We start from the raw sequence: 21,738 nt of genomic DNA on the forward strand, positions 1-21,738 counted from the left end.
GGGAATTTAAAATAGAAAGATTAGAACTGTTTCTTGTCTATTTCCATCATGTAGTTATTGGTTTATGATTAACAGTGCTGTAACAAAGAGGTCCTGAAGAACCCTTGTTCTTGCTTTAACCTGAAAATACAGAAAAACTACCCTGGGAGGTACCCAGCAGTAGTTTAGTGGAGTTCCATTCTCTATAACATTCACTCAAGTAAGCAGAGGAATCGGTATTGTCTTACATAGTTTACTTAAATATGAGTATTCAAAAGTGGGATTTAAATCCACGCCTTCACGAGAGACTGCTCGGTCATCCTATCCTACACAAATAAGAAAACTTTCAAGATTGGATGCCAAGCCAGTCATCTGAAGAGTCTAACATTTTGGGGCGTGTTTTGGCATAGTGGGTTTTTTCACTAGCGCTGTCGGAATGACATTGCAGTGTGTTTAAGAAAAGTTGTATTGTCAGAAGTGGGATTTGAACCCACGCCTCCAGGGGAGACTGCGACCTTAACGCAGCGCCTTAGACCGCTCGGCCATCCTGACTTATAGAAAAGCCAAGCCTTTCAGATATGGAAGAAAAAACCGTCATGTTAAGGGTCCAGTTTTTGGGAATTTAAAATAGAAAGATTAGAACTGTTTCTTGTCCATTTCCATCATGTAGTTATTGGTTTATGATTAACAGTGCTGTAACAAAGAGGTACTGAAGAACCCTTGTTCTTGCTTTAACCTGAAAATACAGAAAAACTACCCTGGGAGGTACCCAGCAGTAGTTTAGTGGAGTTCCATTCTCTATAACATTCACTCAAGTAAGCAGAGGAATCTGTATTGTCTTACATAGTTACTTAAATATGAAATAGAAAATAGAAAGATTAGTACTGTTTCTTGTCCATTTCCATCATGTAGTTATTGGTTTATGATTAACAGTGCTGTAAAAAAGAGGTCCTGAAGAACCCTTGTTCTTGCTTTAACCTGAAAATACAGAAAAACTACCCTGGGAGGTACCCAGCAGTAGTTTAGTGGAGTTCCATTCTCTATAACATTCACTCAAGTAAGCAGAGGAATCGGTATTGTCTTACATAGTTTACTTAAATATGAGTATTCAAAAGTGGGATTTAAATCCACGCCTTCACGAGAGACTGCTCGGTCATCCTATCCTACACAAATAAGAAAACTTTCAAGATTGGATGCCAAGCCAGTCATCTGAAGAGTCTAACATTTTGGGGCGTGTTTTGGCATAGTGGGTTTTTTCACTAGCGCTGTCGGAATGACATTGCAGTGTGTTTAAGAAAAGTTGTATTGTCAGAAGTGGGATTTGAACCCACGCCTCCAGGGGAGACTGCGACCTTAACGCAGCGCCTTAGACCGCTCGGCCATCCTGACTTATAGAAAAGCCAATCCTTTCAGATATGGAAGAAAAAACCGTCATGTTAAGGGTCCAGTTTTTGGGAATTTAAAATAGAAAGATTAGAACTGTTTCTTGTCCATTTCCATCATGTAGTTATTGGTTTATGATTAACAGTGCTGTAACAAAGAGGTCCTGAAGAACCCTTGTTCTTGCTTTAACCTGAAAATACAGAAAAACTACCCTGGGAGGTACCCAGCAGTAGTTTAGTGGAGTTCCATTCTCTATAACATTCACTCAAGTAAGCAGAGGAATCTGTATTGTCTTACATAGTTACTTAAATATGAAATAGAAAATAGAAAGATTAGTACTGTTTCTTGTCCATTTCCATCATGTAGTTATTGGTTTATGATTAACAGTGCTGTAAAAAAGAGGTCCTGAAGAACCCTTGTTCTTGCTTTAACCTGAAAATACAGAAAAACTACCCTGGGAGGTACCCAGCAGTAGTTTAGTGGAGTTCCATTCTCTATAACATTCACTCAAGTAAGCAGAGGAATCGGTATTGTCTTACATAGTTTACTTAAATATGAGTATTCAAAAGTGGGATTTAAATCCACGCCTTCACGAGAGACTGCTCGGTCATCCTATCCTAGACAAATAAGAAAACTTTCAAGATTGGATGCCAAGCCAGTCATCTGAAGAGTCTAACATTTTGGGGCGTGTTTTGGCATAGTGGGTTTTTTCACTAGCGCTGTCGGAATGACATTGCAGTGTGTTTAAGAAAAGTTGTATTGTCAGAAGTGGGATTTGAACCCACGCCTCCAGGGGAGACTGCGACCTTAACGCAGCGCCTTAGACCGCTCGGCCATCCTGACTTATAGAAAAGCCAAGCCTTTCAGATATGGAAGAAAAAACCGTCATGTTAAGGGTCCAGTTCTTGGGAATTTAAAATAGAAAGATTAGAACTGTTTCTTGTCTATTTCCATCATGTAGTTATTGGTTTATGATTAACAGTGCTGTAACAAAGAGGTACTGAAGAACCCTTGTTCTTGCTTTAACCTGAAAATACAGAAAAACTACCCTGGGAGGTACCCAGCAGTAGTTTAGTGGAGTTCCATTCTCTATAACATTCACTCAAGTAAGCAGAGGAATCTGTATTGTCTTACATAGTTACTTAAATATGAAATAGAAAATAGAAAGATTAGTACTGTTTCTTGTCCATTTCCATCATGTAGTTATTGGTTTATGATTAACAGTGCTGTAAAAAAGAGGTCCTGAAGAACCCTTGTTCTTGCTTTAACCTGAAAATACAGAAAAACTACCCTGGGAGGTACCCAGCAGTAGTTTAGTGGAGTTCCATTCTCTATAACATTCACTCAAGTAAGCAGAGGAATCGGTATTGTCTTACATAGTTTACTTAAATATGAGTATTCAAAAGTGGGATTTAAATCCACGCCTTCACGAGAGACTGCTCGGTCATCCTATCCTACACAAATAAGAAAACTTTCAAGATTGGATGCCAAGCCAGTCATCTGAAGAGTCTAACATTTTGGGGCGTGTTTTGGCATAGTGGGTTTTTTCACTAGCGCTGTCGGAATGACATTGCAGTGTGTTTAATAAAAATTGTATTGTCAGAAGTGGGATTTGAACCCACGCCTCCAGGGGAGACTGCGACCTTAACGCAGCGCCTTAGACCGCTCGGCCATCCTGACTTATAGAAAAGCCAAGCCTTTCAGATATGGAAGAAAAAACCGTCATGTTAAGGGTCCAGTTCTTGGGAATTTAAAATAGAAAGATTAGAACTGTTTCTTGTCTATTTCCATCATGTAGTTATTGGTTTATGATTAACAGTGCTGTAACAAAGAGGTACTGAAGAACCCTTGTTCTTGCTTTAACCTGAAAATACAGAAAAACTACCCTGGGAGGTACCCAGCAGTAGTTTAGTGGAGTTCCATTCTCTATAACATTCACTCAAGTAAGCAGAGGAATCTGTATTGTCTTACATAGTTACTTAAATATGAAATAGAAAATAGAAAGATTAGTACTGTTTCTTGTCCATTTCCATCATGTAGTTATTGGTTTATGATTAACAGTGCTGTAAAAAAGAGGTCCTGAAGAACCCTTGTTCTTGCTTTAACCTGAAAATACAGAAAAACTACCCTGGGAGGTACCCAGCAGTAGTTTAGTGGAGTTCCATTCTCTATAACATTCACTCAAGTAAGCAGAGGAATCGGTATTGTCTTACATAGTTTACTTAAATATGAGTATTCAAAAGTGGGATTTAAATCCACGCCTTCACGAGAGACTGCTCGGTCATCCTATCCTACACAAATAAGAAAACTTTCAAGATTGGATGCCAAGCCAGTCATCTGAAGAGTCTAACATTTTGGGGCGTGTTTTGGCATAGTGGGTTTTTTCACTAGCGCTGTCGGAATGACATTGCAGTGTGTTTAAGAAAAGTTGTATTGTCAGAAGTGGGATTTGAACCCACGCCTCCAGGGGAGACTGCGACCTTAACGCAGCGCCTTAGACCGCTCGGCCATCCTGACTTATAGAAAAGCCAATCCTTTCAGATATGGAAGAAAAAACCGTCATGTTAAGGGTCCAGTTTTTGGGAATTTAAAATAGAAAGATTAGAACTGTTTCTTGTCCATTTCCATCATGTAGTTATTGGTTTATGATTAACAGTGCTGTAACAAAGAGGTCCTGAAGAACCCTTGTTCTTGCTTTAACCTGAAAATACAGAAAAACTACCCTGGGAGGTACCCAGCAGTAGTTTAGTGGAGTTCCATTCTCTATAACATTCACTCAAGTAAGCAGAGGAATCTGTATTGTCTTACATAGTTACTTAAATATGAAATAGAAAATAGAAAGATTAGTACTGTTTCTTGTCCATTTCCATCATGTAGTTATTGGTTTATGATTAACAGTGCTGTAAAAAAGAGGTCCTGAAGAACCCTTGTTCTTGCTTTAACCTGAAAATACAGAAAAACTACCCTGGGAGGTACCCAGCAGTAGTTTAGTGGAGTTCCATTCTCTATAACATTCACTCAAGTAAGCAGAGGAATCGGTATTGTCTTACATAGTTTACTTAAATATGAGTATTCAAAAGTGGGATTTAAATCCACGCCTTCACGAGAGACTGCTCGGTCATCCTATCCTAGACAAATAAGAAAACTTTCAAGATTGGATGCCAAGCCAGTCATCTGAAGAGTCTAACATTTTGGGGCGTGTTTTGGCATAGTGGGTTTTTTCACTAGCGCTGTCGGAATGACATTGCAGTGTGTTTAAGAAAAGTTGTATTGTCAGAAGTGGGATTTGAACCCACGCCTCCAGGGGAGACTGCGACCTTAACGCAGCGCCTTAGACCGCTCGGCCATCCTGACTTATAGAAAAGCCAAGCCTTTCAGATATGGAAGAAAAAACCGTCATGTTAAGGGTCCAGTTCTTGGGAATTTAAAATAGAAAGATTAGAACTGTTTCTTGTCTATTTCCATCATGTAGTTATTGGTTTATGATTAACAGTGCTGTAACAAAGAGGTCCTGAAGAACCCTTGTTCTTGCTTTAACCTGAAAATACAGAAAAACTACCCTGGGAGGTACCCAGCAGTAGTTTAGTGGAGTTCCATTCTCTATAACATTCACTCAAGTAAGCAGAGGAATCGGTATTGTCTTACATAGTTTACTTAAATATGAGTATTCAAAAGTGGGATTTAAATCCACGCCTTCACGAGAGACTGCTCGGTCATCCTATCCTACACAAATAAGAAAACTTTCAAGATTGGATGCCAAGCCAGTCATCTGAAGAGTCTAACATTTTGGGGCGTGTTTTGGCATAGTGGGTTTTTTCACTAGCGCTGTCGGAATGACATTGCAGTGTGTTTAAGAAAAGTTGTATTGTCAGAAGTGGGATTTGAACCCACGCCTCCAGGGGAGACTGCGACCTTAACGCAGCGCCTTAGACCGCTCGGCCATCCTGACTTATAGAAAAGCCAAGCCTTTCAGATATGGAAGAAAAAACCGTCATGTTAAGGGTCCAGTTTTTGGGAATTTAAAATAGAAAGATTAGAACTGTTTCTTGTCCATTTCCATCATGTAGTTATTGGTTTATGATTAACAGTGCTGTAACAAAGAGGTACTGAAGAACCCTTGTTCTTGCTTTAACCTGAAAATACAGAAAAACTACCCTGGGAGGTACCCAGCAGTAGTTTAGTGGAGTTCCATTCTCTATAACATTCACTCAAGTAAGCAGAGGAATCTGTATTGTCTTACATAGTTACTTAAATATGAAATAGAAAATAGAAAGATTAGTACTGTTTCTTGTCCATTTCCATCATGTAGTTATTGGTTTATGATTAACAGTGCTGTAAAAAAGAGGTCCTGAAGAACCCTTGTTCTTGCTTTAACCTGAAAATACAGAAAAACTACCCTGGGAGGTACCCAGCAGTAGTTTAGTGGAGTTCCATTCTCTATAACATTCACTCAAGTAAGCAGAGGAATCGGTATTGTCTTACATAGTTTACTTAAATATGAGTATTCAAAAGTGGGATTTAAATCCACGCCTTCACGAGAGACTGCTCGGTCATCCTATCCTACACAAATAAGAAAACTTTCAAGATTGGATGCCAAGCCAGTCATCTGAAGAGTCTAACATTTTGGGGCGTGTTTTGGCATAGTGGGTTTTTTCACTAGCGCTGTCGGAATGACATTGCAGTGTGTTTAAGAAAAGTTGTATTGTCAGAAGTGGGATTTGAACCCACGCCTCCAGGGGAGACTGCGACCTTAACGCAGCGCCTTAGACCGCTCGGCCATCCTGACTTATAGAAAAGCCAATCCTTTCAGATATGGAAGAAAAAACCGTCATGTTAAGGGTCCAGTTTTTGGGAATTTAAAATAGAAAGATTAGAACTGTTTCTTGTCCATTTCCATCATGTAGTTATTGGTTTATGATTAACAGTGCTGTAACAAAGAGGTCCTGAAGAACCCTTGTTCTTGCTTTAACCTGAAAATACAGAAAAACTACCCTGGGAGGTACCCAGCAGTAGTTTAGTGGAGTTCCATTCTCTATAACATTCACTCAAGTAAGCAGAGGAATCTGTATTGTCTTACATAGTTACTTAAATATGAAATAGAAAATAGAAAGATTAGTACTGTTTCTTGTCCATTTCCATCATGTAGTTATTGGTTTATGATTAACAGTGCTGTAAAAAAGAGGTCCTGAAGAACCCTTGTTCTTGCTTTAACCTGAAAATACAGAAAAACTACCCTGGGAGGTACCCAGCAGTAGTTTAGTGGAGTTCCATTCTCTATAACATTCACTCAAGTAAGCAGAGGAATCGGTATTGTCTTACATAGTTTACTTAAATATGAGTATTCAAAAGTGGGATTTAAATCCACGCCTTCACGAGAGACTGCTCGGTCATCCTATCCTAGACAAATAAGAAAACTTTCAAGATTGGATGCCAAGCCAGTCATCTGAAGAGTCTAACATTTTGGGGCGTGTTTTGGCATAGTGGGTTTTTTCACTAGCGCTGTCGGAATGACATTGCAGTGTGTTTAAGAAAAGTTGTATTGTCAGAAGTGGGATTTGAACCCACGCCTCCAGGGGAGACTGCGACCTTAACGCAGCGCCTTAGACCGCTCGGCCATCCTGACTTATAGAAAAGCCAAGCCTTTCAGATATGGAAGAAAAAACCGTCATGTTAAGGGTCCAGTTCTTGGGAATTTAAAATAGAAAGATTAGAACTGTTTCTTGTCTATTTCCATCATGTAGTTATTGGTTTATGATTAACAGTGCTGTAACAAAGAGGTCCTGAAGAACCCTTGTTCTTGCTTTAACCTGAAAATACAGAAAAACTACCCTGGGAGGTACCCAGCAGTAGTTTAGTGGAGTTCCATTCTCTATAACATTCACTCAAGTAAGCAGAGGAATCGGTATTGTCTTACATAGTTTACTTAAATATGAGTATTCAAAAGTGGGATTTAAATCCACGCCTTCACGAGAGACTGCTCGGTCATCCTATCCTACACAAATAAGAAAACTTTCAAGATTGGATGCCAAGCCAGTCATCTGAAGAGTCTAACATTTTGGGGCGTGTTTTGGCATAGTGGGTTTTTTCACTAGCGCTGTCGGAATGACATTGCAGTGTGTTTAAGAAAAGTTGTATTGTCAGAAGTGGGATTTGAACCCACGCCTCCAGGGGAGACTGCGACCTTAACGCAGCGCCTTAGACCGCTCGGCCATCCTGACTTATAGAAAAGCCAAGCCTTTCAGATATGGAAGAAAAAACCGTCATGTTAAGGGTCCAGTTTTTGGGAATTTAAAATAGAAAGATTAGAACTGTTTCTTGTCCATTTCCATCATGTAGTTATTGGTTTATGATTAACAGTGCTGTAACAAAGAGGTACTGAAGAACCCTTGTTCTTGCTTTAACCTGAAAATACAGAAAAACTACCCTGGGAGGTACCCAGCAGTAGTTTAGTGGAGTTCCATTCTCTATAACATTCACTCAAGTAAGCAGAGGAATCTGTATTGTCTTACATAGTTACTTAAATATGAAATAGAAAATAGAAAGATTAGTACTGTTTCTTGTCCATTTCCATCATGTAGTTATTGGTTTATGATTAACAGTGCTGTAAAAAAGAGGTCCTGAAGAACCCTTGTTCTTGCTTTAACCTGAAAATACAGAAAAACTACCCTGGGAGGTACCCAGCAGTAGTTTAGTGGAGTTCCATTCTCTATAACATTCACTCAAGTAAGCAGAGGAATCGGTATTGTCTTACATAGTTTACTTAAATATGAGTATTCAAAAGTGGGATTTAAATCCACGCCTTCACGAGAGACTGCTCGGTCATCCTATCCTACACAAATAAGAAAACTTTCAAGATTGGATGCCAAGCCAGTCATCTGAAGAGTCTAACATTTTGGGGCGTGTTTTGGCATAGTGGGTTTTTTCACTAGCGCTGTCGGAATGACATTGCAGTGTGTTTAATAAAAATTGTTTTGTCAGAAGTGGGATTTGAACCCACGCCTCCAGGGGAGACTGCGACCTTAACGCAGCGCCTTAGACCGCTCGGCCATCCTGACTTATAGAAAAGCCAAGCCTTTCAGATATGGAAGAAAAAACCGTAATGTTAAGGGTCCAGTTTTTAGGAATTTAAAATAGAAAGATTAGAACTGTTTCTTGTCCATTTCCATCATGTAGTTATTGGTTTATGATTAACAGTGCTGTAACAAAGAGGTACTGAAGAACCCTTGTTCTTGCTTTAACCTGAAAATACAGAAAAACTACCCTGGGAGGTACCCAGCAGTAGTTTAGTGGAGTTCCATTCTCTATAACATTCACTCAAGTAAGCAGAGGAATCTGTATTGTCTTACATAGTTACTTAAATATGAAATAGAAAATAGAAAGATTAGTACTGTTTCTTGTCCATTTCCATCATGTAGTTATTGGTTTATGATTAACAGTGCTGTAAAAAAGAGGTCCTGAAGAACCCTTGTTCTTGCTTTAACCTGAAAATACAGAAAAACTACCCTGGGAGGTACCCAGCAGTAGTTTAGTGGAGTTCCATTCTCTATAACATTCACTCAAGTAAGCAGAGGAATCGGTATTGTCTTACATAGTTTACTTAAATATGAATATTCAAAAGTGGGATTTAAATCCACGCCTTCACGAGAGACTGCTCGGTCATCCTATCCTACACAAATAAGTAAACTTTCAAGATTGGATGCCAAGCCAGTTATCTGAAGAGTCTAACATTTTGGGGCGTGTTTTGGCATAGTGGGTTTTTTCACTAGCGCTGTCGGAATGACATTGCAGTGTGTTTAATAAAACACGCCTCCAGGGGAGACTGCGACCTTAACGCAGCGCCTTAGACCGCTCGGCCATCCTGACTTATAGAAAAGCCAAGCCTTTCAGATATGGAAGAAAAAACCGTAATGTTAAGGGTCCAGTTTTTAGGAATTTAAAATAGAAAGATTAGTACTGTTTCTTGTCCATTTCCATCATGTAGTTATTGGTTTATGATTAACAGTGCTGTAAAAAAGAGGTCCTGAAGAACCCTTGTTCTTGCTTTAACCTGAAAATACAGAAAAACTACCCTGGGAGGTACCCAGCAGTAGTTTAGTGGAGTTCCATTCTCTATAACATTCACTCAAGTAAGCAGAGGAATCGGTATTGTCTTACATAGTTTACTTAAATATGAGTATTCAAAAGTGGGATTTAAATCCACGCCTTCACGAGAGACTGCTCGGTCATCCTATCCTACACAAATAAGAAAACTTTCAAGATTGGATGCCAAGCCAGTCATCTGAAGAGTCTAACATTTTGGGGCGTGTTTTGGCATAGTGGGTTTTTTCACTAGCGCTGTCGGAATGACATTGCAGTGTGTTTAATAAAAATTGTATTGTCAGAAGTGGGATTTGAACCCACGCCTCCAGGGGAGACTGCGACCTTAACGCAGCGCCTTAGACCGCTCGGCCATCCTGACTTATAGAAAAGCCAAGCCTTTCAGATATAGAAGAAAAAACCGTAATGTTAAGGGTCCAGTTTTTAGGAATTTAAAATAGAAAGATTAGAACTGTTTCTTGTCCATTTCCATCATGTAGTTATTGGTTTATGATTAACAGTGCTGTAACAAAGAGGTACTGAAGAACCCTTGTTCTTGCTTTAACCTGAAAATACAGAAAAACTACCCTGGGAGGTACCCAGCAGTAGTTTAGTGGAGTTCCATTCTCTATAACATTCACTCAAGTAAGCAGAGGAATCTGTATTGTCTTACATAGTTACTTAAATATGAAATAGAAAATAGAAAGATTAGTACTGTTTCTTGTCCATTTCCATCATGTAGTTATTGGTTTATGATTAACAGTGCTGTAAAAAAGAGGTCCTGAAGAACCCTTGTTCTTGCTTTAACCTGAAAATACAGAAAAACTACCCTGGGAGGTACCCAGCAGTAGTTTAGTGGAGTTCCATTCTCTATAACATTCACTCAAGTAAGCAGAGGAATCGGTATTGTCTTACATAGTTTACTTAAATATGAGTATTCAAAAGTGGGATTTAAATCCACGCCTTCACGAGAGACTGCTCGGTCATCCTATCCTACACAAATAAGAAAACTTTCAAGATTGGATGCCAAGCCAGTCATCTGAAGAGTCTAACATTTTGGGGCGTGTTTTGGCATAGTGGGTTTTTTCACTAGCGCTGTCGGAATGACATTGCAGTGTGTTTAATAAAAATTGTATTGTCAGAAGTGGGATTTGAACCCACGCCTCCAGGGGAGACTGCGACCTTAACGCAGCGCCTTAGACCGCTCGGCCATCCTGACTTATAGAAAAGCCAAGCCTTTCAGATATAGAAGAAAAAACCGTAATGTTAAGGGTCCAGTTTTTAGGAATTTAAAATAGAAAGATTAGAACTGTTTCTTGTCCATTTCCATCATGTAGTTATTGGTTTATGATTAACAGTGCTGTAACAAAGAGGTACTGAAGAACCCTTGTTCTTGCTTTAACCTGAAAATACAGAAAAACTACCCTGGGAGGTACCCAGCAGTAGTTTAGTGGAGTTCCATTCTCTATAACATTCACTCAAGTAAGCAGAGGAATCTGTATTGTCTTACATAGTTACTTAAATATGAAATAGAAAATAGAAAGATTAGTACTGTTTCTTGTCCATTTCCATCATGTAGTTATTGGTTTATGATTAACAGTGCTGTAAAAAAGAGGTCCTGAAGAACCCTTGTTCTTGCTTTAACCTGAAAATACAGAAAAACTACCCTGGGAGGTACCCAGCAGTAGTTTAGTGGAGTTCCATTCTCTATAACATTCACTCAAGTAAGCAGAGGAATCGGTATTGTCTTACATAGTTTACTTAAATATGAATATTCAAAAGTGGGATTTAAATCCACGCCTTCACGAGAGACTGCTCGGTCATCCTATCCTACACAAATAAGTAAACTTTCAAGATTGGATGCCAAGCCAGTTATCTGAAGAGTCTAACATTTTGGGGCGTGTTTTGGCATAGTGGGTTTTTTCACTAGCGCTGTCGGAATGACATTGCAGTGTGTTTAATAAAACACGCCTCCAGGGGAGACTGCGACCTTAACGCAGCGCCTTAGACCGCTCGGCCATCCTGACTTAAAGAAAAGCCAAGCCTTTCAGATATGGAAGAAAAAACCGTAATGTTAAGGGTCCAGTTTTTAGGAATTTAAAATAGAAAGATTAGTACTGTTTCTTGTCCATTTCCATCATGTAGTTATTGGTTTATGATTAACAGTGCTGTAAAAAAGAGGTCCTGAAGAACCCTTGTTCTTGCTTTAACCTGAAAATACAGAAAAACTACCCTGGGAGGTACCCAGCAGTAGTTTAGTGGAGTTCCATTCTCTATAACATTCACTCAAGTAAGCAGAGGAATCGGTATTGTCTTACATAGTTTACTTAAATATGAGTATTCAAAAGTGGGATTTAAATCCACGCCTTCACGAGAGACTGCTCGGTCATCCTATCCTACACAAATAAGAAAACTTTCAAGATTGGATGCCAAGCCAGTCATCTGAAGAGTCTAACATTTTGGGGCGTGTTTTGGCATAGTGGGTTTTTTCACTAGCGCTGTCGGAATGACATTGCAGTGTGTTTAATAAAAATTGTATTGTCAGAAGTGGGATTTGAACCCACGCCTCCAGGGGAGACTGCGACCTTAACGCAGCGCCTTAGACCGCTCGGCCATCCTGACTTATAGAAAAGCCAAGCCTTTCAGATATAGAAGAAAAAACCGTAATGTTAAGGGTCCAGTTTTTAGGAATTTAAAATAGAAAGATTAGAACTGTTTCTTGTCCATTTCCATCATGTAGTTATTGGTTTATGATTAACAGTGCTGTAACAAAGAGGTACTGAAGAACCCTTGTTCTTGCTTTAACCTGAAAATACAGAAAAACTACCCTGGGAGGTACCCAGCAGTAGTTTAGTGGAGTTCCATTCTCTATAACATTCACTCAAGTAAGCAGAGGAATCTGTATTGTCTTACATAGTTACTTAAATATGAAATAGAAAATAGAAAGATTAGTACTGTTTCTTGTCCATTTCCATCATGTAGTTATTGGTTTATGATTAACAGTGCTGTAAAAAAGAGGTCCTGAAGAACCCTTGTTCTTGCTTTAACCTGAAAATACAGAAAAACTACCCTGGGAGGTACCCAGCAGTAGTTTAGTGGAGTTCCATTCTCTATAACATTCACTCAAGTAAGCAGAGGAATCGGTATTGTCTTACATAGTTTACTTAAATATGAGTATTCAAAAGTGGGATTTAAATCCACGCCTTCACGAGAGACTGCTCGGTCATCCTATCCTACACAAATAAGAAAACTTTCAAGATTGGATGCCAAGCCAGTCATCTGAAGAGTCTAACATTTTGGGGCGTGTTTTGGCATAGTGGGTTTTTTCACTAGCGCTGTCGGAATGACATTGCAGTGTGTTTAAGAAAAGTTGTATTGTCAGAAGTGGGATTTGAACCCACACCTCCAGGGGAGACTGCGACCTTAACGCAGCGCCTTAGACCGCTCGGCCATCCTGACTTATAGAAAAGCCAAGCCTTTCAGATATGGAAGAAAAAACCGTCATGTTAAGGGTCCAGTTCTTGGGAATTTAAAATAGAAAGATTAGAACTGTTTCTTGTCTATTTCCATCATGTAGTTATTGGTTTATGATTAACAGTGCTGTAACAAAGAGGTACTGAAGAACCCTTGTTCTTGCTTTAACCTGAAAATACAGAAAAACTACCCTGGGAGGTACCCAGCAGTAGTTTAGTGGAGTTCCATTCTCTATAACATTCACTCAAGTAAGCAGAGGAATCTGTATTGTCTTACATAGTTACTTAAATATGAAATAGAAAATAGAAAGATTAGTACTGTTTCTTGTCCATTTCCATCATGTAGTTATTGGTTTATGATTAACAGTGCTGTAAAAAAGAGGTCCTGAAGAACCCTTGTTCTTGCTTTAACCTGAAAATACAGAAAAACTACCCTGGGAGGTACCCAGCAGTAGTTTAGTGGAGTTCCATTCTCTATAACATTCACTCAAGTAAGCAGAGGAATCGGTATTGTCTTACATAGTTTACTTAAATATGAATATTCAAAAGTGGGATTTAAATCCACGCCTTCACGAGAGACTGCTCGGTCATCCTATCCTACACAAATAAGTAAACTTTCAAGATTGGATGCCAAGCCAGTCATCTGAAGAGTCTAACATTTTGGGGCGTGTTTTGGCATAGTGGGTTTTTTCACTAGCGCTGTCGGAATGACATTGCAGTGTGTTTAATAAAAATTGTATTGTCAGAAGTGGGATTTGAACCCACGCCTCCAGGGGAGACTGCGACCTTAACGCAGCGCCTTAGACCGCTCGGCCATCCTGACTTATAGAAAAGCCAAGCCTTTCAGATATGGAAGAAAAAACCGTAATGTTAAGGGTCCAGTTTTTAGGAATTTAAAATAGAAAGATTAGTACTGTTTCTTGTCCATTTCCATCATGTAGTTATTGGTTTATGATTAACAGTGCTGTAAAAAAGAGGTCCTGAAGAACCCTTGTTCTTGCTTTAACCTGAAAATACAGAAAAACTACCCTGGGAGGTACCCAGCAGTAGTTTAGTGGAGTTCCATTCTCTATAACATTCACTCAAGTAAGCAGAGGAATCGGTATTGTCTTACATAGTTTACTTAAATATGAGTATTCAAAAGTGGGATTTAAATCCACGCCTTCACGAGAGACTGCTCGGTCATCCTATCCTACACAAATAAGAAAACTTTCAAGATTGGATGCCAAGCCAGTCATCTGAAGAGTCTAACATTTTGGGGCGTGTTTTGGCATAGTGGGTTTTTTCACTAGCGCTGTCGGAATGACATTGCAGTGTGTTTAAGAAAAGTTGTATTGTCAGAAGGGGGATTTGAACCCACGCCTCCAGGGGAGCCTGCGACCTTAACGCAGCGCCTTAGACCGCTCGGCCATCCTGACTTATAGAAAAGCCAAGCCTTTCAGATATGGAAGAAAAAACCGTCATGTTAAGGGTCCAGTTCTTGGGAATTTAAAATAGAAAGATTAGAACTGTTTCTTGTCTATTTCCATCATGTAGTTATTGGTTTATGATTAACAGTGCTGTAACAAAGAGGTACTGAAGAACCCTTGTTCTTGCTTTAACCTGAAAATACAGAAAAACTACCCTGGGAGGTACCCAGCAGTAGTTTAGTGGAGTTCCATTCTCTATAACATTCACTCAAGTAAGCAGAGGAATCGGTATTGTCTTACATAGTTTACTTAAATATGAGTATTCAAAAGTGGGATTTAAATCCACGCCTTCACGAGAGACTGCTCGGTCATCCTATCCTACACAAATAAGAAAACTTTCAAGATTGGATGCCAAGCCAGTCATCTGAAGAGTCTAACATTTTGGGGCGTGTTTTGGCATAGTGGGTTTTTTCACTAGCGCTGTCGGAATGACATTGCAGTGTGTTTAAGAAAAGTTGTATTGTCAGAAGTGGGATTTGAACCCACGCCTCCAGGGGAGACTGCGACCTTAACGCAGCGCCTTAGACCGCTCGGCCATCCTGACTTATAGAAAAGCCAAGCCTTTCAGATATGGAAGAAAAAACCGTCATGTTAAGGGTCCAGTTTTTGGGAATTTAAAATAGAAAGATTAGAACTGTTTCTTGTCCATTTCCATCATGTAGTTATTGGTTTATGATTAACAGTGCTGTAACAAAGAGGTACTGAAGAACCCTTGTTCTTGCTTTAACCTGAAAATACAGAAAAACTACCCTGGGAGGTACCCAGCAGTAGTTTAGTGGAGTTCCATTCTCTATAACATTCACTCAAGTAAGCAGAGGAATCTGTATTGTCTTACATAGTTACTTAAATATGAAATAGAAAATAGAAAGATTAGTACTGTTTCTTGTCCATTTCCATCATGTAGTTATTGGTTTATGATTAACAGTGCTGTAAAAAAGAGGTCCTGAAGAACCCTTGTTCTTGCTTTAACCTGAAAATACAGAAAAACTACCCTGGGAGGTACCCAGCAGTAGTTTAGTGGAGTTCCATTCTCTATAACATTCACTCAAGTAAGCAGAGGAATCGGTATTGTCTTACATAGTTTACTTAAATATGAGTATTCAAAAGTGGGATTTAAATCCACGCCTTCACGAGAGACTGCTCGGTCATCCTATCCTACACAAATAAGAAAACTTTCAAGATTGGATGCCAAGCCAGTCATCTGAAGAGTCTAACATTTTGGGGCGTGTTTTGGCATAGTGGGTTTTTTCACTAGCGCTGTCGGAATGACATTGCAGTGTGTTTAATAAAAATTGTATTGTCAGAAGTGGGATTTGAACCCACGCCTCCAGGGGAGACTGCGACCTTAACGCAGCGCCTTAGACCGCTCGGCCATCCTGACTTATAGAAAAGCCAAGCCTTTCAGATATGGAAGAAAAAACCGTAATGTTAAGGGTCCAGTTTTTAGGAATTTAAAATAGAAAGATTAGAACTGTTTCTTGTCCATTTCCATCATGTAGTTATTGGTTTATGATTAACAGTGCTGTAACAAAGAGGTACTGAAGAACCCTTGTTCTTGCTTTAACCTGAAAATACAGAAAAACTACCCTGGGAGGTACCCAGCAGTAGTTTAGTGGAGTTCCATTCTCTATAACATTCACTCAAGTAAGCAGAGGAATCTGTATTGTCTTACATAGTTACTTAAATATGAAATAGAAAATAGAAAGATTAGTACTGTTTCTTGTCCATTTCCATCATGTAGTTATTGGTTTATGATTAACAGTGCTGTAAAAAAGAGGTCCTGAAGAACCCTTGTTCTTGCTTTAACCTGAAAATACAGAAAAACTACCCTGGGAGGTACCCAGCAGTAGTTTAGTGGAGTTCCATTCTCTATAACATTCACTCAAGTAAGCAGAGGAATCGGTATTGTCTTACATAGTTTACTTAAATATGAATATTCAAAAGTGGGATTTAAATCCACGCCTTCACGAGAGACTGCTCGGTCATCCTATCCTACACAAATAAGTAAACTTTCAAGATTGGATGCCAAGCCAGTTATCTGAAGAGTCTAACATTTTGGGGCGTGTTTTGGCATAGTGGGTTTTTTCACTAGCGCTGTCGGAATGACATTGCAGTGTGTTTAATAAAAATTGTATTGTCAGAAGTGGGATTTGAAGCCACGCCTCCAGGGGAGACTGCGACCTTAACGCAGCGCCTTAGACCGCTCGGCCATCCTGACTTATAGAAAAGCCAAGCCTTTCAGATATGGAAGAAAAAACCGTAATGTTAAGGGTCCAGTTTTTAGGAATTTAAAATAGAAAGATTAGTACTGTTTCTTGTCCATTTCCATCATGTAGTTATTGGTTTATGATTAACAGTGCTGTAAAAAAGAGGTCCTGAAGAACCCTTGTTCTTGCTTTAACCTGAAAATACAGAAAAACTACCCTGGGAGGTACCCAGCAGTAGTTTAGTGGAGTTCCATTCTCTATAACATTCACTCAAGTAAGCAGAGGAATCGGTATTGTCTTACATAGTTTACTTAAATATGAGTATTCAAAAGTGGGATTTAAATCCACGCCTTCACGAGAGACTGCTCGGTCATCCTATCCTACACAAATAAGAAAACTTTCAAGATTGGATGCCAAGCCAGTCATCTGAAGAGTCTAACATTTTGGGGCGTGTTTTGGCATAGTGGGTTTTTTCACTAGCGCTGTCGGAATGACATTGCAGTGTGTTTAAGAAAAGTTGTATTGTCAGAAGTGGGATTTGAACCCACGCCTCCAGGGGAGACTGCGACCTTAACGCAGCGCCTTAGACCGCTCGGCCATCCTGACTTATAGAAAAGCCAAGCCTTTCAGATATGGAAGAAAAAACCGTCATGTTAAGGGTCCAGTTTTTGGGAATTTAAAATAGAAAGATTAGAACTGTTTCTTGTCCATTTCCATCATGTAGTTATTGGTTTATGATTAACAGTGCTGTAACAAAGAGGTACTGAAGAACCCTTGTTCTTGCTTTAACCTGAAAATACAGAAAAACTACCCTGGGAGGTACCCAGCAGTAGTTTAGTGGAGTTCCATTCTCTATAACATTCACTCAAGTAAGCAGAGGAATCTGTATTGTCTTACATAGTTACTTAAATATGAAATAGAAAATAGAAAGATTAGTACTGTTTCTTGTCCATTTCCATCATGTAGTTATTGGTTTATGATTAACAGTGCTGTAAAAAAGAGGTCCTGAAGAACCCTTGTTCTTGCTTTAACCTGAAAATACAGAAAAACTACCCTGGGAGGTACCCAGCAGTAGTTTAGTGGAGTTCCATTCTCTATAACATTCACTCAAGTAAGCAGAGGAATCGGTATTGTCTTACATAGTTTACTTAAATATGAGTATTCAAAAGTGGGATTTAAATCCACGCCTTCACGAGAGACTGCTCGGTCATCCTATCCTACACAAATAAGAAAACTTTCAAGATTGGATGCCAAGCCAGTCATCTGAAGAGTCTAACATTTTGGGGCGTGTTTTGGCATAGTGGGTTTTTTCACTAGCGCTGTCGGAATGACATTGCAGTGTGTTTAAGAAAAGTTGTATTGTCAGAAGTGGGATTTGAACCCACACCTCCAGGGGAGACTGCGACCTTAACGCAGCGCCTTAGACCGCTCGGCCATCCTGACTTATAGAAAAGCCAAGCCTTTCAGATATGGAAGAAAAAACCGTCATGTTAAGGGTCCAGTTCTTGGGAATTTAAAATAGAAAGATTAGAACTGTTTCTTGTCTATTTCCATCATGTAGTTATTGGTTTATGATTAACAGTGCTGTAACAAAGAGGTACTGAAGAACCCTTGTTCTTGCTTTAACCTGAAAATACAGAAAAACTACCCTGGGAGGTACCCAGCAGTAGTTTAGTGGAGTTCCATTCTCTATAACATTCACTCAAGTAAGCAGAGGAATCTGTATTGTCTTACATAGTTACTTAAATATGAAATAGAAAATAGAAAGATTAGTACTGTTTCTTGTCCATTTCCATCATGTAGTTATTGGTTTATGATTAACAGTGCTGTAAAAAAGAGGTCCTGAAGAACCCTTGTTCTTGCTTTAACCTGAAAATACAGAAAAACTACCCTGGGAGGTACCCAGCAGTAGTTTAGTGGAGTTCCATTCTCTATAACATTCACTCAAGTAAGCAGAGGAATCGGTATTGTCTTACATAGTTTACTTAAATATGAATATTCAAAAGTGGGATTTAAATCCACGCCTTCACGAGAGACTGCTCGGTCATCCTATCCTACACAAATAAGTAAACTTTCAAGATTGGATGCCAAGCCAGTCATCTGAAGAGTCTAACATTTTGGGGCGTGTTTTGGCATAGTGGGTTTTTTCACTAGCGCTGTCGGAATGACATTGCAGTGTGTTTAATAAAAATTGTATTGTCAGAAGTGGGATTTGAACCCACGCCTCCAGGGGAGACTGCGACCTTAACGCAGCGCCTTAGACCGCTCGGCCATCCTGACTTATAGAAAAGCCAAGCCTTTCAGATATGGAAGAAAAAACCGTAATGTTAAGGGTCCAGTTTTTAGGAATTTAAAATAGAAAGATTAGTACTGTTTCTTGTCCATTTCCATCATGTAGTTATTGGTTTATGATTAACAGTGCTGTAAAAAAGAGGTCCTGAAGAACCCTTGTTCTTGCTTTAACCTGAAAATACAGAAAAACTACCCTGGGAGGTACCCAGCAGTAGTTTAGTGGAGTTCCATTCTCTATAACATTCACTCAAGTAAGCAGAGGAATCGGTATTGTCTTACATAGTTTACTTAAATATGAGTATTCAAAAGTGGGATTTAAATCCACGCCTTCACGAGAGACTGCTCGGTCATCCTATCCTACACAAATAAGAAAACTTTCAAGATTGGATGCCAAGCCAGTCATCTGAAGAGTCTAACATTTTGGGGCGTGTTTTGGCATAGTGGGTTTTTTCACTAGCGCTGTCGGAATGACATTGCAGTGTGTTTAAGAAAAGTTGTATTGTCAGAAGGGGGATTTGAACCCACGCCTCCAGGGGAGCCTGCGACCTTAACGCAGCGCCTTAGACCGCTCGGCCATCCTGACTTATAGAAAAGCCAAGCCTTTCAGATATGGAAGAAAAAACCGTCATGTTAAGGGTCCAGTTCTTGGGAATTTAAAATAGAAAGATTAGAACTGTTTCTTGTCTATTTCCATCATGTAGTTATTGGTTTATGATTAACAGTGCTGTAACAAAGAGGTACTGAAGAACCCTTGTTCTTGCTTTAACCTGAAAATACAGAAAAACTACCCTGGGAGGTACCCAGCAGTAGTTTAGTGGAGTTCCATTCTCTATAACATTCACTCAAGTAAGCAGAGGAATCGGTATTGTCTTACATAGTTTACTTAAATATGAGTATTCAAAAGTGGGATTTAAATCCACGCCTTCACGAGAGACTGCTCGGTCATCCTATCCTACACAAATAAGAAAACTTTCAAGATTGGATGCCAAGCCAGTCATCTGAAGAGTCTAACATTTTGGGGCGTGTTTTGGCATAGTGGGTTTTTTCACTAGCGCTGTCGGAATGACATTGCAGTGTGTTTAAGAAAAGTTGTATTGTCAGAAGTGGGATTTGAACCCACGCCTCCAGGGGAGACTGCGACCTTAACGCAGCGCCTTAGACCGCTCGGCCATCCTGACTTATAGAAAAGCCAAGCCTTTCAGATATGGAAGAAAAAACCGTCATGTTAAGGGTCCAGTTTTTGGGAATTTAAAATAGAAAGATTAGAACTGTTTCTTGTCCATTTCCATCATGTAGTTATTGGTTTATGATTAACAGTGCTGTAACAAAGAGGTACTGAAGAACCCTTGTTCTTGCTTTAACCTGAAAATACAGAAAAACTACCCTGGGAGGTACCCAGCAGTAGTTTAGTGGAGTTCCATTCTCTATAACATTCACTCAAGTAAGCAGAGGAATCTGTATTGTCTTACATAGTTACTTAAATATGAAATAGAAAATAGAAAGATTAGTACTGTTTCTTGTCCATTTCCATCATGTAGTTATTGGTTTATGATTAACAGTGCTGTAAAAAAGAGGTCCTGAAGAACCCTTGTTCTTGCTTTAACCTGAAAATACAGAAAAACTACCCTGGGAGGTACCCAGCAGTAGTTTAGTGGAGTTCCATTCTCTATAACATTCACTCAAGTAAGCAGAGGAATCGGTATTGTCTTACATAGTTTACTTAAATATGAGTATTCAAAAGTGGGATTTAAATCCACGCCTTCACGAGAGACTGCTCGGTCATCCTATCCTACACAAATAAGAAAACTTTCAAGATTGGATGCCAAGCCAGTCATCTGAAGAGTCTAACATTTTGGGGCGTGTTTTGGCATAGTGGGTTTTTTCACTAGCGCTGTCGGAATGACATTGCAGTGTGTTTAATAAAAATTGTATTGTCAGAAGTGGGATTTGAACCCACGCCTCCAGGGGAGACTGCGACCTTAACGCAGCACCTTAGACCGCTCGGCCATCCTGACTTATAGAAAAGCCAAGCCTTTCAGATATGGAAGAAAAAACCGTAATGTTAAGGGTCCAGTTTTTAGGAATTTAAAATAGAAAGATTAGAACTGTTTCTTGTCCATTTCCATCATGTAGTTATTGGTTTATGATTAACAGTGCTGTAACAAAGAGGTACTGAAGAACCCTTGTTCTTGCTTTAACCTGAAAATACAGAAAAACTACCCTGGGAGGTACCCAGCAGTAGTTTAGTGGAGTTCCATTCTCTATAACATTCACTCAAGTAAGCAGAGGAATCTGTATTGTCTTACATAGTTACTTAAATATGAAATAGAAAATAGAAAGATTAGTACTGTTTCTTGTCCATTTCCATCATGTAGTTATTGGTTTATGATTAACAGTGCTGTAAAAAAGAGGTCCTGAAGAACCCTTGTTCTTGCTTTAACCTGAAAATACAGAAAAACTACCCTGGGAGGTACCCAGCAGTAGTTTAGTGGAGTTCCATTCTCTATAACATTCACTCAAGTAAGCAGAGGAATCGGTATTGTCTTACATAGTTTACTTAAATATGAATATTCAAAAGTGGGATTTAAATCCACGCCTTCACGAGAGACTGCTCGGTCATCCTATCCTACACAAATAAGTAAACTTTCAAGATTGGATGCCAAGCCAGTTATCTGAAGAGTCTAACATTTTGGGGCGTGTTTTGGCATAGTGGGTTTTTTCACTAGCGCTGTCGGAATGACATTGCAGTGTGTTTAATAAAAATTGTATTGTCAGAAGTGGGATTTGAACCCACGCCTCCAGGGGAGACTGCGACCTTAACGCAGCGCCTTAGACCGCTCGGCCATCCTGACTTATAGA

The 21,738-nt window shown here is 39.4% G+C and overlaps 24 non-coding genes across 24 annotated transcripts; all 24 read right to left on the bottom strand.

The window, feature by feature from the left end:
- Window positions 1–448: 448 nt before the first annotated feature.
- On the bottom strand, window positions 449–531 carry TRNAL-AAG (transfer RNA leucine (anticodon AAG)). Its single transcript has one exon. It is a non-coding gene; the product is annotated as a tRNA-Leu (tRNA).
- A 754-nt stretch (window positions 532–1,285) lies between these two features.
- TRNAL-AAG (transfer RNA leucine (anticodon AAG)) lies at window positions 1,286–1,368 on the bottom strand. The gene has a single exon. It is a non-coding gene; the product is annotated as a tRNA-Leu (tRNA).
- A 754-nt stretch (window positions 1,369–2,122) lies between these two features.
- On the bottom strand, window positions 2,123–2,205 carry TRNAL-AAG (transfer RNA leucine (anticodon AAG)). The gene has a single exon. It is a non-coding gene; the product is annotated as a tRNA-Leu (tRNA).
- Window positions 2,206–2,959: 754 nt separating this feature from the next.
- Window positions 2,960–3,042, bottom strand: TRNAL-AAG (transfer RNA leucine (anticodon AAG)). The gene has a single exon. It is a non-coding gene; the product is annotated as a tRNA-Leu (tRNA).
- Window positions 3,043–3,796: 754 nt separating this feature from the next.
- On the bottom strand, window positions 3,797–3,879 carry TRNAL-AAG (transfer RNA leucine (anticodon AAG)). The gene has a single exon. It is a non-coding gene; the product is annotated as a tRNA-Leu (tRNA).
- Window positions 3,880–4,633: 754 nt separating this feature from the next.
- On the bottom strand, window positions 4,634–4,716 carry TRNAL-AAG (transfer RNA leucine (anticodon AAG)). The gene has a single exon. It is a non-coding gene; the product is annotated as a tRNA-Leu (tRNA).
- Window positions 4,717–5,228: 512 nt separating this feature from the next.
- Window positions 5,229–5,311, bottom strand: TRNAL-AAG (transfer RNA leucine (anticodon AAG)). Its single transcript has one exon. It is a non-coding gene; the product is annotated as a tRNA-Leu (tRNA).
- Window positions 5,312–6,065: 754 nt separating this feature from the next.
- Window positions 6,066–6,148, bottom strand: TRNAL-AAG (transfer RNA leucine (anticodon AAG)). Its single transcript has one exon. It is a non-coding gene; the product is annotated as a tRNA-Leu (tRNA).
- Window positions 6,149–6,902: 754 nt separating this feature from the next.
- On the bottom strand, window positions 6,903–6,985 carry TRNAL-AAG (transfer RNA leucine (anticodon AAG)). Its single transcript has one exon. It is a non-coding gene; the product is annotated as a tRNA-Leu (tRNA).
- A 512-nt stretch (window positions 6,986–7,497) lies between these two features.
- TRNAL-AAG (transfer RNA leucine (anticodon AAG)) lies at window positions 7,498–7,580 on the bottom strand. Its single transcript has one exon. It is a non-coding gene; the product is annotated as a tRNA-Leu (tRNA).
- A 754-nt stretch (window positions 7,581–8,334) lies between these two features.
- On the bottom strand, window positions 8,335–8,417 carry TRNAL-AAG (transfer RNA leucine (anticodon AAG)). Its single transcript has one exon. It is a non-coding gene; the product is annotated as a tRNA-Leu (tRNA).
- A 1,320-nt stretch (window positions 8,418–9,737) lies between these two features.
- Window positions 9,738–9,820, bottom strand: TRNAL-AAG (transfer RNA leucine (anticodon AAG)). The gene has a single exon. It is a non-coding gene; the product is annotated as a tRNA-Leu (tRNA).
- Window positions 9,821–10,574: 754 nt separating this feature from the next.
- Window positions 10,575–10,657, bottom strand: TRNAL-AAG (transfer RNA leucine (anticodon AAG)). The gene has a single exon. It is a non-coding gene; the product is annotated as a tRNA-Leu (tRNA).
- Window positions 10,658–11,977: 1,320 nt separating this feature from the next.
- Window positions 11,978–12,060, bottom strand: TRNAL-AAG (transfer RNA leucine (anticodon AAG)). Its single transcript has one exon. It is a non-coding gene; the product is annotated as a tRNA-Leu (tRNA).
- Window positions 12,061–12,814: 754 nt separating this feature from the next.
- On the bottom strand, window positions 12,815–12,897 carry TRNAL-AAG (transfer RNA leucine (anticodon AAG)). Its single transcript has one exon. It is a non-coding gene; the product is annotated as a tRNA-Leu (tRNA).
- A 754-nt stretch (window positions 12,898–13,651) lies between these two features.
- On the bottom strand, window positions 13,652–13,734 carry TRNAL-AAG (transfer RNA leucine (anticodon AAG)). Its single transcript has one exon. It is a non-coding gene; the product is annotated as a tRNA-Leu (tRNA).
- A 1,107-nt stretch (window positions 13,735–14,841) lies between these two features.
- TRNAL-AAG (transfer RNA leucine (anticodon AAG)) lies at window positions 14,842–14,924 on the bottom strand. Its single transcript has one exon. It is a non-coding gene; the product is annotated as a tRNA-Leu (tRNA).
- A 754-nt stretch (window positions 14,925–15,678) lies between these two features.
- TRNAL-AAG (transfer RNA leucine (anticodon AAG)) lies at window positions 15,679–15,761 on the bottom strand. Its single transcript has one exon. It is a non-coding gene; the product is annotated as a tRNA-Leu (tRNA).
- Window positions 15,762–17,110: 1,349 nt separating this feature from the next.
- TRNAL-AAG (transfer RNA leucine (anticodon AAG)) lies at window positions 17,111–17,193 on the bottom strand. Its single transcript has one exon. It is a non-coding gene; the product is annotated as a tRNA-Leu (tRNA).
- A 754-nt stretch (window positions 17,194–17,947) lies between these two features.
- TRNAL-AAG (transfer RNA leucine (anticodon AAG)) lies at window positions 17,948–18,030 on the bottom strand. Its single transcript has one exon. It is a non-coding gene; the product is annotated as a tRNA-Leu (tRNA).
- Window positions 18,031–18,784: 754 nt separating this feature from the next.
- On the bottom strand, window positions 18,785–18,867 carry TRNAL-AAG (transfer RNA leucine (anticodon AAG)). The gene has a single exon. It is a non-coding gene; the product is annotated as a tRNA-Leu (tRNA).
- A 1,107-nt stretch (window positions 18,868–19,974) lies between these two features.
- On the bottom strand, window positions 19,975–20,057 carry TRNAL-AAG (transfer RNA leucine (anticodon AAG)). Its single transcript has one exon. It is a non-coding gene; the product is annotated as a tRNA-Leu (tRNA).
- Window positions 20,058–20,811: 754 nt separating this feature from the next.
- Window positions 20,812–20,894, bottom strand: TRNAL-AAG (transfer RNA leucine (anticodon AAG)). The gene has a single exon. It is a non-coding gene; the product is annotated as a tRNA-Leu (tRNA).
- Window positions 20,895–21,648: 754 nt separating this feature from the next.
- TRNAL-AAG (transfer RNA leucine (anticodon AAG)) lies at window positions 21,649–21,731 on the bottom strand. The gene has a single exon. It is a non-coding gene; the product is annotated as a tRNA-Leu (tRNA).
- Window positions 21,732–21,738: the final 7 nt, after the last annotated feature.

The sequence above is a fragment of the Rhinoderma darwinii genome, chromosome 3, assembly GCF_050947455.1.
Source record: "Rhinoderma darwinii isolate aRhiDar2 chromosome 3, aRhiDar2.hap1, whole genome shotgun sequence".
NCBI classification, from domain to species: domain Eukaryota; kingdom Metazoa; phylum Chordata; class Amphibia; order Anura; family Rhinodermatidae; genus Rhinoderma; species Rhinoderma darwinii.